Source organism: Chiloscyllium plagiosum, unplaced genomic scaffold (genome assembly GCF_037043375.1).
Source record: "Chiloscyllium plagiosum isolate Xiang-an unplaced genomic scaffold, Cpla_swu_hap1 HiC_scaffold_15, whole genome shotgun sequence".
NCBI classification, from domain to species: Eukaryota; Metazoa; Chordata; class Chondrichthyes; order Orectolobiformes; family Hemiscylliidae; genus Chiloscyllium; species Chiloscyllium plagiosum.
The window spans coordinates 13,010,485-13,023,686 of NW_028270153.1; the positions used below are offsets into that span (position 1 = coordinate 13,010,485).

Here is a 13,202-nt window from a genome sequence, read left to right on the forward strand (position 1 = left end):
TTGTGAGTCTGTGCCCCACAACCTGAGCCGCCTCCGGAATTTCAATTTTGCTCCCTTCCAGGGGGTTAAAAAGGCGGGCCCTATGTAGACTGCTGCTGCACACCGTCCACCTCTTCTCCCACATCCACCGTCCGGACACGACTTGGCGTGCCCATTTGCCACCGGGCGGTGGGGATCCCCAGTGGAGGGCTCTCTACGCGGGAGTCCTCCCCCTTTCTCTTGGGGATCTGGGGTGGAGGGTGCTGCACGCAGCAGTCCCCTGCAACCGCAGATTGCGGTGGTTCACGGACTCCCAGCCCAACTGCTTGTTCTGTGGCGCTGTGGAGTCCGTGGACCATGTGTATATTGGGTGTGGGCGTTTGCACTCCCTTTTTGATTTTCTCAAAAACCTCCTCCTCTGCTTTTGGTTGCACTTCAGTCCCACGCTCCTGATCTTCGGGCACCCGGTACGGAGGAGGGAGGGCAGGTCTGAAGACCTCCTCGTGGGTCTGCTCCTGGGCCTGGCCAAACTGGCTATCAACAGGTCCAGGCAGCGGGCTGTGGAGGGGGTCGTTAAGGCCGACTGCCTGCCCCTCTTCCGCGGTTACGTTAGAGCCCGGGTGTCCATGGTGAAGGAGCACGCGGTGTCCACCAACACCCTGGAGTTGTTCAGGGAGAGGTGGGCGCCGCAGGGAGTGGAGTGCATTATTTCCCCCTCCACCTCTATTTTGATTTAGTGCCTACCCTCCCCTTCACTGTTTTGATCACACAGCACTGCCCTTTGATGTGAAGGGCACTGCTTGTCACTGGCCACCCGGGTGTTTTCCTATCTTCCTGGTGGTGGAAATTGAATAAAGATTTGTGCACTTTGTGTCTTTCACTGTGTCTCACACCTGCACACACACACCATGGGTGCTGGGGAAAAAATAAGCACTACCGCGGTTAGGCAGTAGTGTGGGGGGGTTAAAATCACAAAAAGAAGAAAAAAAAGAAAAAAGAGCAGGAGTGTAAAAAAAAGAAAAAAAATAAAGACAGATTGTCACCCGGTACGGTGGAGGGAGGGCAAGTCTGAAGACCTCCTTGTGGGTCTGCTCCTGGGCCTGGTCAAACTGGCCATTAACAGGTCCAGGCAGCGGGCCGTGGAGGGGGTCGTTAGGGCCGACTGCCTGCCCCTCTTCCGAGCTTACGTTAGAGCCCAGGTGTCCTTGGAGAAGGAGCACGCGGTCTTCACCAACACCCTGGGGTTGTTCAGGGAGAGGTGGGCACCGCAGGGAGTAGAGTGCATTATTTCTCCCTCCAACTCTATTTTGATTTAGTCTCTACCCTCCCCTTCACTGTTTGATCACACAGCATTGCCCTTTGATGTGAAGGGCAGTGTTTGTCACTGGCCACTCGGGTGTTTCCTTTCTTCCTGGTGGTGGAAACCAAATAAAGATTTGTGCACCTTGTGTCTTAAAAAAAGAAAAAAAGAGGGAAAAAAAAGACAGATTGTTGGGAGGAGGCATACACTTATAATCTCACATTCTGCAGATAAGTTAAACATTAAAGAAAAGATTGATGCCTGGTTTCCTACTTCACCATCTCGCTTCAGAATAAATTAAGAGATGGTTTAGCAGAGTTCTACATGATTACTGTTCTAAGATACACAACATTTTATTATATATACAATATTTTAGCCATGAATCAATGTTCTCATGTATTGATCAATGGCAGAGATTGGAGAAAGCAGGCTTCAGGTACCACACAGCACATAAGATACTTCCCTCAGCCTCATCATCAATTTCATTGAATCATATGCTTGGAGTCAGAAATGAGACCCTTCAGCGTCAAGATTAGAGTGGTGCTGGATAAGCACAGCAGGACAGGCAGCATCTGAGGAGCAGGAAAATCGACATTTTGGGAAAAAGCCTTTCCTGAAGAAGGGCTTTTCTGCTCCTCAGATGCTGCCTGACCTGCTGTGCTTTTCCAGCACCACTCTAATCTAGAATCTAATCTCCAGCATCTGCAGTACCCACCTCTGCTAATGAGACCCTTCAGCCCATTGCATTTTTGCTGACCTATCTACACTACTGTCACTCAGTTCATAGCTTTGTTATGATGTTTTCAGGTCTTTATCCACTTTTGAAAGATTGTGAGGTTTCCTAACTCAACTGCCCTCCCCTGCAGTGCATTCCAGATCCCCACCACTCTCTGGATGAAAATATTTTTCCTGAAATCCCCTCCAGACAGCCTGCCTCTCACCATAAAATTATGGTCCCTTGTTATTGACCCTTCAACCAAGGGGATCAGCTGACCTGCACTCTTTACCAAACAAAACAAGAGACAAGACAGTATCTTAAGCCAGAGGTCCAACACTTTGAGTAAAACCATTGTTAAATATTCAGCCTGAATGTTCACTCTATTGCTGTACATCAGTTGGTGATTTTAAAACTTACTCCAGAAGAAGCAGAAAATTTACAGCTCAATAGGGCACCAGCTGTGTCATCATAGCTGTGCTGGGCAAAAAACTCATTTTACGAGTTCCGTGCTGTTAGATTTTGGGGTTTTGTTGTCACAGTTATCTAATATAGCAGTCAACTATTTTTAGATAATAGAACATAGAACATTACAGCGCAGCAAAGGTCCTTCGGCCCTCGATGTTGCAGCGCCCTGTGAAACCAATCGGAAGCCCATCTAACCTACACTATTCCATTCTCATCCATATGTCTATCCAATGGCCATTTAAATGCCCTTAAAGTTGGTGAATCTACGACTGTTGCAGGCAGGGTGTTCCACACCCCTACTATTCTCTGAGTAAAGAAACTGCCTTTGACAACTGTCCTATATCTACCACCCCTCAATTTAAAGCTATGCCCCCTCATGCTAGCCAATTCGATCCAAGGAAAAAGGCTCTCACTGTCTACCCGATCCAACCCTCTGATTATCTTGTATGTCTCAATTAAGTCACCTCTCAACCTTCTACTCTCTAACGAAAACAGCCTCAAGTCGCTCAACCTTTCCTTGTAAGATTTTCCCTCCAAATTAGGCAACATCCTAGTAAATCTCCTCTGAACCCTTTCCAAAGCTTCCACATCCTTCCTATAATGCAGTGACCAGAACTGAATGCAATGCTCCAGAGTTTTGCACAGCTGCAGCATGACCTCATAGTTCTGAAACTCAATCTCTCTACCATATAAGCTTACACACCATAATGGCCTTCTTAACAGCCCTATCAACCTGCGTGGCAACTTTCAGGGATCTATGTACCTAGACACCAAGATCTCTCCGCTCATTCACGCTACCAAGAATCTTACCATTCGCCCAGTACTCTGCATTCCTGCTACTCCTTCCAAAGTGAATCACCTCACACTTTTCACATTATACTCAATTTGCTACCTCTCATCCCAGTTGTGTTGAGTTTGTTAAGAAAGCAGCATTTTAGGTTTGATGCATTATTAAACCAGTCAAGTAAGGGAAATATCCATCATTGATGAGAATGGTTTACTGATCTCAAAGCCATTCTGGAGAATGGAGAAGCAGAGACAGCAAACCTTCATGGTGTGGAACCCGTGATATTTTTCAGTCTTTTGTGGTAACAGTTTTTGTTTTTCCCTTGAACTCCTGGTCTTCTCCCAAGAAGGTGATAACTCGTTCTCCTGATTCCTCTCTCTCCTTCTTTCTTTGTATCTCTCTCTCTTTCCCTTTCTCTTTCTCTCTCCCTCTTTCTCTCTTCATCTCTCTCCCTATTTCTTTCTCTCTCTTTCTTTCCCTCCCTCTTCCTCTCTCTCCCTGTTTCTTTCTCTCTCGCTCGCTCCCTCTTTCTTTCTCTCCCAGTCTCTCCTGCCTACCCCTGATGATATATCTTACGTAGGGGTCTGGCAACCTATGCTATGACAATGACGTCTCTGTACCATAATGGCTAATGACCATGGGCAGCTACCCATGGTGCCAGACTGACCATTACCCTTGGCCTACCTCCTGAAGAAGGGCTCATGCCCGAAACGTCGATTCTCCTGCTCCTTGGATGCTGCCTGACCTGCTGCACTTTTCCAGCAACACATTTTCAGCTACCTCCATTTGAGGGTGAGTTTACCATTCTTTCTAAGAATAAGGACTTCTTATTTTCTCAATGAGAAAAGGATACATATGGTGCCAGATAAGCTGTTGATGCAAGTTCAATGGGCTAACATGACCGCAGAGATCATTGTGACTTTGCCTTCTGTTTTCACATGCTAGAAATTTGGAAAGCTAGTTTTATAATTGCAAATAGCAGCGAAATGAAATCTCATGCTATACAGTTAACACATGGAAAATTCAGCTTTAAAAGGTCCCAAATTTTTTTACTTCATTCATTTGAATGAGGGCATCGCTGGCTAGGCCAGCATTTATTATTCATCCTTCATTGCCCAGAGGGCAGTTAGGAGTTAACCACATTGCTGTGGGTCTGGAGTCACATGTAGGCCAGACCGGGTAAGGATGCCCTTCCCTAAAGGGCATTAGTGAACTAGATGGGTAGCACAGTCATCTCTTAATTAAACACTAATTCCAGATTAAAATTTTTAAAACTTGAATTCAAATTCCACTATGGCAGGATTTGAATCAATGTCATTACTTTGCTCTCTGGGATTAATAGCCTCGTGTTAGCACCACTAGGCCATTGCCTGTCCAATTTCCAATGCATTCCTTATATTTTTTGGCTGGGGAAATACTGGAATGTATCTTAACCACTTTATCTGCCTGTCCTGCTAACTTTCCCGGATCCGCAGACATTCACTCTGTCTCTCTGAGTTGTGGTGTGGTTGCTGAGCTCAGGTTCAGGCATTCCCTTCATTACCAGCTAAATGAAGCAGCTTCTTCCTCATGGCAGGCCCTCTGATTGATTTTGGTCTTCACCCCTTAACACTGTACCTGAGCACAAAGTGAGGGAAGTTGTGGTTGGGCAAAGCTCATTCCAATCTCTCCATGATCTCAGTTGGATTTTGACTGCAACATTGAATAGTTGGCAGCTGATGTCTCATCCTCAGCTGTTTGAAGAGAGCATTGTGCTTGCCAGGAACCCTGTCTAAATCTATCTTTCAAGCAATGCCAACATAAAATAGATAAGCAGGTTGATTTGCAGGATTCTATCTGTCAGATATTGATCAATACAAATTGACTAACATGTTTGTCTCCAAAACAACTATGGCTTAAACCCTCATTTTAATCCAACCCTCTTTGGAATGGGGCAGGCCATAGACTGGTGTGATATGTGAGCCTTACAGTGTTGGAAATGTTTATAAGAGTTAGGATTTATAATCATCGAGATTAGATTACTTACAGTGTGGAAACAGGCCCTTTGGCCCAACAAGTCCACACCGCCCCACCGAAGCACAACCCATCCATACCCCTACATTTACCCCTTACCTAACACTACGGGCAATTTAGCATGGCCAATTCACCTGACCTGCACATCTTTGTGACTGTGGGAGGAAACCGGAGCACCCGGAGGAAACCCACGCAGACACGGGGAGAAGGTGCAAACTCCACACAGTCAGTCGCCTGAGGCGGGAATTGAACCCGGGTCTCTGGCGCTGTGAGGCAGCAGTGCTAACCACTGTGCCACCGTGCCGCTCTAGAGAGGGATAAGCTGATTAGGGATAGTCAACATGGTTTGGTGAAGGGCAAGTCGTGCCTCACAAACCTTAATGAGTTCTTTCAGCTGGTGATCAAACAGTGGATGAGGGTAAAGTGGTTGATGTGGTGTCTATGTATTTCAGTAAGGCATTTGATAAGGTTCCCCACAGTATGCTATTGCACAAAATACAGATGCTTGGGATTGGGAGTGATTCAGTGGTTTGAATCAGAAATTGGCTAGCTGGTTCACTGTCTCTGTTTCTCCATTCTCCAGAATGGCTTTGGGATCAGTAAATCATTCTCATCAGTGATGGATAGTTCCCTTATTTGTCTGGTTTAGTAGTGCATCAAACCTAAAATGCTGCTTTCTTAACAAACTGAATATATTACATATATACATAGATAAGCTGCAGAGCTGGGCTGAGAGGTGGCAAATGGAGTTTAATGCTGAAAAGTGTGAGGTGATTCACTTTGGAAGGAGTAAGAGAAATGCAGAGTACTGGGTGAATGATAAGATTCTTGGTGGTGTAGATGAGCAGCGAGATCTTAGTGTCCATCTACATATATCCTTCAAAGTTGCCACTCAGGTTGATAGGGTTGTTAAGAAGGCATACGGTGAGTAAGCGTTTATTGGTAGAAGGATTGAGTTTTGCAATCATGAGGTCATGCTGCAGTTGTACAAAACTCCGGTGCGGCCGCATTTGGAGTATTGCACGCAGTTCTGGTCACCGCATTATAAGAAGAATGTGGAAGCTTTGGAAAGGGTTCAGAGGAGATTTACTAGGATGTTGCCTGGTATGGAGGGAAAGTCTTATAAGGAAAGGCTGAGGGATTTGAGGCTGTTTTTGTTAGAGAGAAGAAGGTTGAGAGGTGACTTAATTGGGACATACAAGATAATCAGATGGTTAGATCGGGTAGACAGTGAGAGCCTTTTTCCTCAGATGGTGATGGCTAGCACAAGGGGTCATAGCTTCAAATTGAGGGGTGACAGTTATAGGACAGATGTCAGAGGAAGTTTCTTTAGTCAGAGTGTAGTGGGGGTGTGAAACGCATTGCCTGCAACAGAAGTAGACTCGCCAACTTTAAGCACTTTCAAATGGTCATTGGATAAACATATGGATGAAAATGGAACAGTGTAGGTTAGATGGGCTTCAGATTGGTTTCACAGGTCGGTGCAACATCGAGGGCCAACGAGCCGGTGCTGTGCTGTAATGTTCTCTGTTCTTTGTTCTATGTGTGTTGCTTTACTCTCTATTGAAGTAATTGGGTTGAAAATGTATGTATTACGTTGCAAAAGATATTGCAACTGTGGGAGATGGACTACACAGTCTTTACGTGCACATTGATGATAAATAAACAAGTACTTTAAATGTTACAAATATGCTTTACGTTTAATATTGAAGGAGGACTTATTTTGATACATTGTAGAAAATGAATTTATTGCAAAAACAGAAATTGCTGGAAAAGCTCAGCAGGCTAGCAGCTGAGAGAAATCAGAGTTAACATTTTAGGTCCAATGAACCTTCCTCACAACTGATGGTAGCTGGGAGAATGTTGGTTTTTATGCAGAAGATAGGGTGGGTGGAAGGGATAAGGAGTAAGGGAATAGGTAGTGATAGAGCCCAAGGAGAGTGAAGAACACTTGCACAGACAAAGGAATGGATAACGGTCAGCCTGGAAGAATGAATAGCTGCTAATGAGTATGATTAGTGCCTTACAATGTGCAGTGTATAATAGAAGACCATGTGAGAACAATGACTTGGAGATGCTGGTGTTGCACTGGGGTGGACAAGGTTAAAATTCACACAACACCAGGTTATAATCCAACAGGTTTATTTGGAAGCACTGGCTTTCAGAGCACTGCTCCTTCATCAGGTGACTGTGGAGGTTAAGATCATGTTCACTGAATTTATAGCCAAGGGAGTCCAGTGTCATGGAGATGTGATACAATAGACAATCTAAGATTAAGACTTTCATCTTTTAGAATGGGATAGGCGAGGTTCTGTTCTTTGATATGTTAATCCTATTCTCAAGATAGCTCACATTAAACAATAGAGTGAAGTCTGTCTGTGTCCCAAATGCTATGTCAGACTGACAAACCCTCTGTATAGTTTTACAGATTTTTACATGGATTCATGCAGTTTTTGAGCAAAATAAAATGTAATGTAATTCTGCAAAAACAAATTCACCCCATAAGTTTATATGAGTGCACATGCAGGAGTGACAGATTGAGTGTGCATGTGAGTGTGTGCGTGTGGATGTGAGTGCACGTGATAGAGTGTGTATATATGTGTGTGTGTGTAAGCTTGGTTAAGTGTGTGCATGTGAAAGGGTATAAGCCTGTGAGAGGGTGCGTGTGTTGGTGTGAGTGCGGAGGGGTGGAGGTGTGTGCATATGAGAGAGAGAGAGAGAGTGTGTGTGTGTGTGTGAGTGTGTAGCTGTTTTATGAATATTTAAAGGGATGAACATTTATATGTCCACATTACTGACTGTGTATGTTAACCAATTACTGCATCTTTATTGAATAAGTTTTGCTTTGATAATAAACAAATAATTGTATTTAATGGTCAGAGCATTGAATATAGAAGTTGGGAGGTCATGTTGCAACTGTACAGGACATTGATTGGATTGCCTTTGGAATATTGCGTGCAATTCTAGTCTCCTTCCTATCGAAAGGATGTTGTCAAACTTGAAAGGGTTCAGAAAACATTTACAAGGATGTTGCCAGGGTTGGAAGGTTTGAGCTATAGGGAGAGGCCGAATAGGCTGGGGCTGTTTTCCCTGGAACATCGGAGGCTGAGGGGTGACCTTATAGAAGTTTTTAAAATCATGAGGGGCCTGGATAGGATAAATAGACAAGGTCTTTCCCCTGGGGTGGGGAGTACAGAACTAGAGGGCATATGTTTTGGGTGAGAGGGGAAAAATATAGAAGAGACATAAGGGGGTAACTTTTTCACGCAGAGGGTGGTGTGTGTATGGAATGAGCTGTGAGAGGAAGTGGTGGAGGCTGGTACAATTACAACATTTAAAAGGTGTCTGGATGAATAGGAAGGGTTTAGAGGGATATGGGCCAAGTGCTGGCAAATGGGACTAGGTTAGGTTGAGATATCTGGTCAGCATGGACGAGTTGGACCGAAGGGTTTGTTTCCGTGCTGTACATCTCTATGACTCTTCTAAGAATCCTGGTTAATAGATCTTGTCATTCAAAACCTGATATAGATAAGGCATTTAATTAGACAATGTATTTTTCTTTGTCAAATTAAATTTTGACAGATTATTTTCCTTTTATGCTATGTCTTATGGTGGCATTGCACTCCTCCAGTCCCATTCATAAATAAAATTCAATGATTGTATATCAGCAGCAGCCCTGACTGATAGGAGCGGATGGGAGTTTTTCTCTCAGGCTTAGCACAGTGGCTGCTTTCTTACCTCAGAGTCAGAATGTCCACATTTAACTTCAGGACATAAGAACAACATCCAGGTTACAGATAAACTTATGATATAAGAGCTAAGGTAGACCATTTGGTCCATCATACTTGCTATATCGTTCAATAAGATCATGGCCGATAAGTTTATTTGTCTAATTCTGCATTCCCACCTAGCCCAAAACTGTTTGATCCTCCTGCCTAACATTCTACCTCTGTCAGGTGAACATTGAGTTGTCCCGATGCTATTCCAAGGTGAAGAAGTCAACATTTCTCTTTAAGCATCACACACAGATTCAGTAGATTCCTTCTCTCTTTTTGAGGTAAATGATAGTGTTCTAAATCAGCTGTCAGAATCACGCTGTGACTACGTCTTTTAAAAAACTATTTGTATTGTATTTATGCACAGATCACCACGACTAGACATCTCAAAGCACTTTACAACTAAATTTGACTCTTTGGAGTGTAGTCACTGCTGTAACGTAGGAAACATAGCAGCTAATTTGTGCACAGCAAGCTCCCACAAACAGTAATGTGACAATGTTCAATCATTTTTAGTGATATCGATTGAGGGATAAACATTAGCATTAACACCAGTGGTAATGCCCCTGCTGTTCATCAAAGTTGTGCCAAGGAATCTTTTCCATTCATTCAGGTAGGCAGATGAAGCCTCCTTTTAACATTTCATCCAAAAGAGACTGACTCCAACCATGCAGCACTCCCTCAGCAAGGCATTGCAGGAGCAGCCTTGGTTTCTGTGCTGGAACAAACACAGGAACTTTTGTAAAAGGGTAGAAAACCTATATTTACATAGCACCCTTCACGGCCTCATGACATTACAAAGTGCTTTACGGCCAGTTAGGCACCATTGAAGTGAAGGCACAGTTGTAAAGTAAGAAACGCAGTGGGAAATTGTGCACAGCAGGCTCCCACAATTTGCAATGATGCAGCAACAGTAATACCGCCCAAACAGTTTTTTAAAGTGACTTTGGTTGTGACGGGTTAGCTAGGACTGGCTGTAAAAACTGGCACCTTGAACAGAAGCAGGGGACGAGATAGATGGAAACAATTTCTAACAGTCTCAAAAAAGGTAATATGTCGATAATTTAGTGTAATACCGTGTGTGAATTATCTGTTTTACCATACGCTGTCAAGAAAGTATTGTAGGGTTAATATTGTCAGGGGTGAAAGGTGAAAGCACAACACCTTTCTTTATGTATGGTAAATACTAACCTGAAGAAAAAAATCTCAATCAGAGTGTTATTTCTGTTCATAAACAGGAAATGGCTGTATGTGGTAGCAACCTATGAAATTAATTTATAGTCCCACAGGGAGGTAACAAAGGGTGAGATTCCAACACAGAACAATTCACTCAACTCGTTTCATGGCTTCCAACAGGGTGGAGAGAATTGGATGTGATATCCCATTATCCCAAAGTGTGGACAATTATCAGTTAGAGCCATCAAACCTAACAATAGATAAACAACCTGCTCATTTGAATGTGTGTGTCTATTTCCATCAACACATTTCATGACACGGTGGCTCAGTAGTTAGCACCACCAGGAATCCAGCCTCGATTCCAGCCTTGGGTGACTGTGTGGAATTAACGTGTCCTCCCCATGTTTGCGTGGTTTTCCACTGGGTGCTCCGATTTCCTTCCACAGTCACAAAGACGTGCAGGTTAGATGGATTTGCCATGATGAACTGTCCTGCAGTGTCCAGTGATGTGCAGGTTTGGTGGATTAGTCATGGTAAAAAGCAAGGTTATGGGATGGGGTGGTGGGGTGGGTCTGGGTGGGATCCTCTTTGGAGGGTAGGTGCAGACCTGATGGGCCGAATAGCCGCTATCTGATTTTATGATTTGTGTGACTATGAATACCTATGTATCTGCATGCACATGGACATAGAATGCATATATGCATGGTTTGACTGTATGAATGTGAATAACTTACTTATGATACTCGAGGAGCTGCATTGTAGATATTTTTAATCAACTGGATCAGATATGTTATGACACATCTCTGGAGTAGGTAAGACTTGAACCCATGTGTTCTGGCCCAGAGATAGGAACATTGCCAATGAACCACAAGACACCTAGTACTGATATCAAAGAGCTAACACAGGCATGGTGGACTGAACGGTCCCCTAAACTGCAGGTATTTTCAGCAAAATCGATGTTTCGGGCAAAAGCCCTTCATCAGGAAGGGCTTTTGCCCGAAACGTCGATTTTGCTGACGCTCCTCGATGCTGCCTGAACTGCTGTGCTCTTCCAGCACCATTGATCCAGAATCTGGTTTCCAGCATCTGCAGTTATTGTTTTTACCTTGCAGGTATTTTGCCATGAATAGTACTTGAACCCAGATCTTCTAGCGTAGAGGGAGGGACACTATCATTGTGCCACAACAACACCCAATTCTTAGAAACAAGTTGGCAAATAAAGATGGCAGCAGTGGGATTTGAACCCACATCTCTTTAGAGACTTACAATCATAGAGTCATAGAGTTTTACAGCACAGAAACAGACCCTTTGGTCTGACTTGTCTGTGTTGACCAGATATCTTGACTGATTGAGACCCATTTTGCCCACATCCCTCTAATCTCTTCCTACTCATGTAACCATTCAGATGCCTTTTAAACATTGCATTTGTTTCTTCACCCACCACATCTTCTGGCAGTTCATTCCATACTGGCCCCATCCTCTGTGTGAAAATATTACCCCTCACGTCCCTTTTAAATCTTTCCTCTTTCATCTTAAAAATATGCCCTCTAGTTTTAGACTCCCCAGCTTGGAATCAGACCTTGGTTCCATCCTATCCACAACCCCTGTGATTTTATAAACCTCTATAAGGTCACAACTCAACTTCCAACACTCCAGGGAAATCAACCCCAGCCTATTTTGCCTCTCCTTAGAGCTTAAACCCTTCAATCCCAAGATGAGACCAAATGCATTGGCATCGCACTTAACATGCTGTATGCTGCGCTAGGTTCTCACACTCCACCAATACTCACCCACCAACTCACCCTGCCTTAATCTTGCAGCCATGGTCTTTTATTTAATATGAGGTGGGACCTCATCCAGGCTCCAGGAGGATGGCGTGCCTCATTGACTATCCAGCCAACTGGAGGTTGGTAGATCAGCAGCGCCAGGAGGAGCGGTGGTCACTGAGTGTACTACAGGTAGATTGGCAGGTGGCATTCAGGACCTGGACATTCAGATACATCCAGGATCTCACTGGGGACATTTTGAATGGGATGTGGCCAATGGCAGAATTGGAGGAACAAAAATATGGGGAGGGGCACATGGTCCATGAAGAAGTTCACCAAGGGTCCTTGGGAAATAACTTTCAAACCCATGGCCACTGCCATCTAGAAGGACAAGGGCAACAGATACATGTGAACACCAACCCATCATCACATTCCCTCTAAACTGCTTGCCATCCTGACTTGGAAATATATCAGCATTCTTTCGGTGTTACTGGCTCCAAATCTCAGAATTCGCTTTCTATCTGCTTCGTGGGTCTACATACAGTAAATGGACTATAGCAGTTCAAGGCTGCAGCTCGTCACTACCTTCTCGAGGGCAATTAGGAATGGGCAATAAATGCCAACTTAACAGTAGTGCCTACATCCTTGAAAAAAAAAGACAAACTCCCCCACCTCCTCTGCCCCATAACTGGACAAAATGTGCAAGACTAAACCTGCCAGACTGCACTCTCCCATCACCTGTTTAGTCATAGCGAAATGGGATTGGGGGACTTAATTGGGGGATTAGTTGCCCATTTAAGGACCACAATTAAGCAATGAGTACGTGACCAAGCTTAACATAACCCCCGCCTTTTGTAAAATTGCAGAGAGATCACTAAGAGTACTGCAGGCACCCCGCTGGATGGCACAGTGCTCAAATTTACTGCTCCACAACAATCCATAAGCATTAATGTATTTGAATAAATACTACTGTCATATATCCTGTGATCATATCCATCTATTTTGTGTGGAATTATGATGAATAAACAGTCACATGAAGAAGTACTGTGGGTGTAAGAGAGAGCTCACATGCTCCGAGTGCTTTATGCAGGAGTCCGGTGCAAGTGTTGGGTCAGTGACGATAATGCTCCTGTGGCCAATGGCCTACTGACATTCACTACCCCAGCTCACAAGTGGCCACTTGGGCTAAGTGTTTATGTGGGAGCACATTTCAGAAGTCGGA

At 44.2% G+C, this 13,202-nt stretch overlaps 1 long non-coding RNA gene across 1 annotated transcript in view; it reads left to right on the forward strand.

The window, feature by feature from the left end:
- The window catches only part of LOC148147612 (uncharacterized), a 111,435-nt gene that overhangs the window by 74,214 nt on the left and 24,019 nt on the right, over window positions 1-13,202 (forward strand). The gene's annotated exons all lie outside the window — the stretch shown is intronic.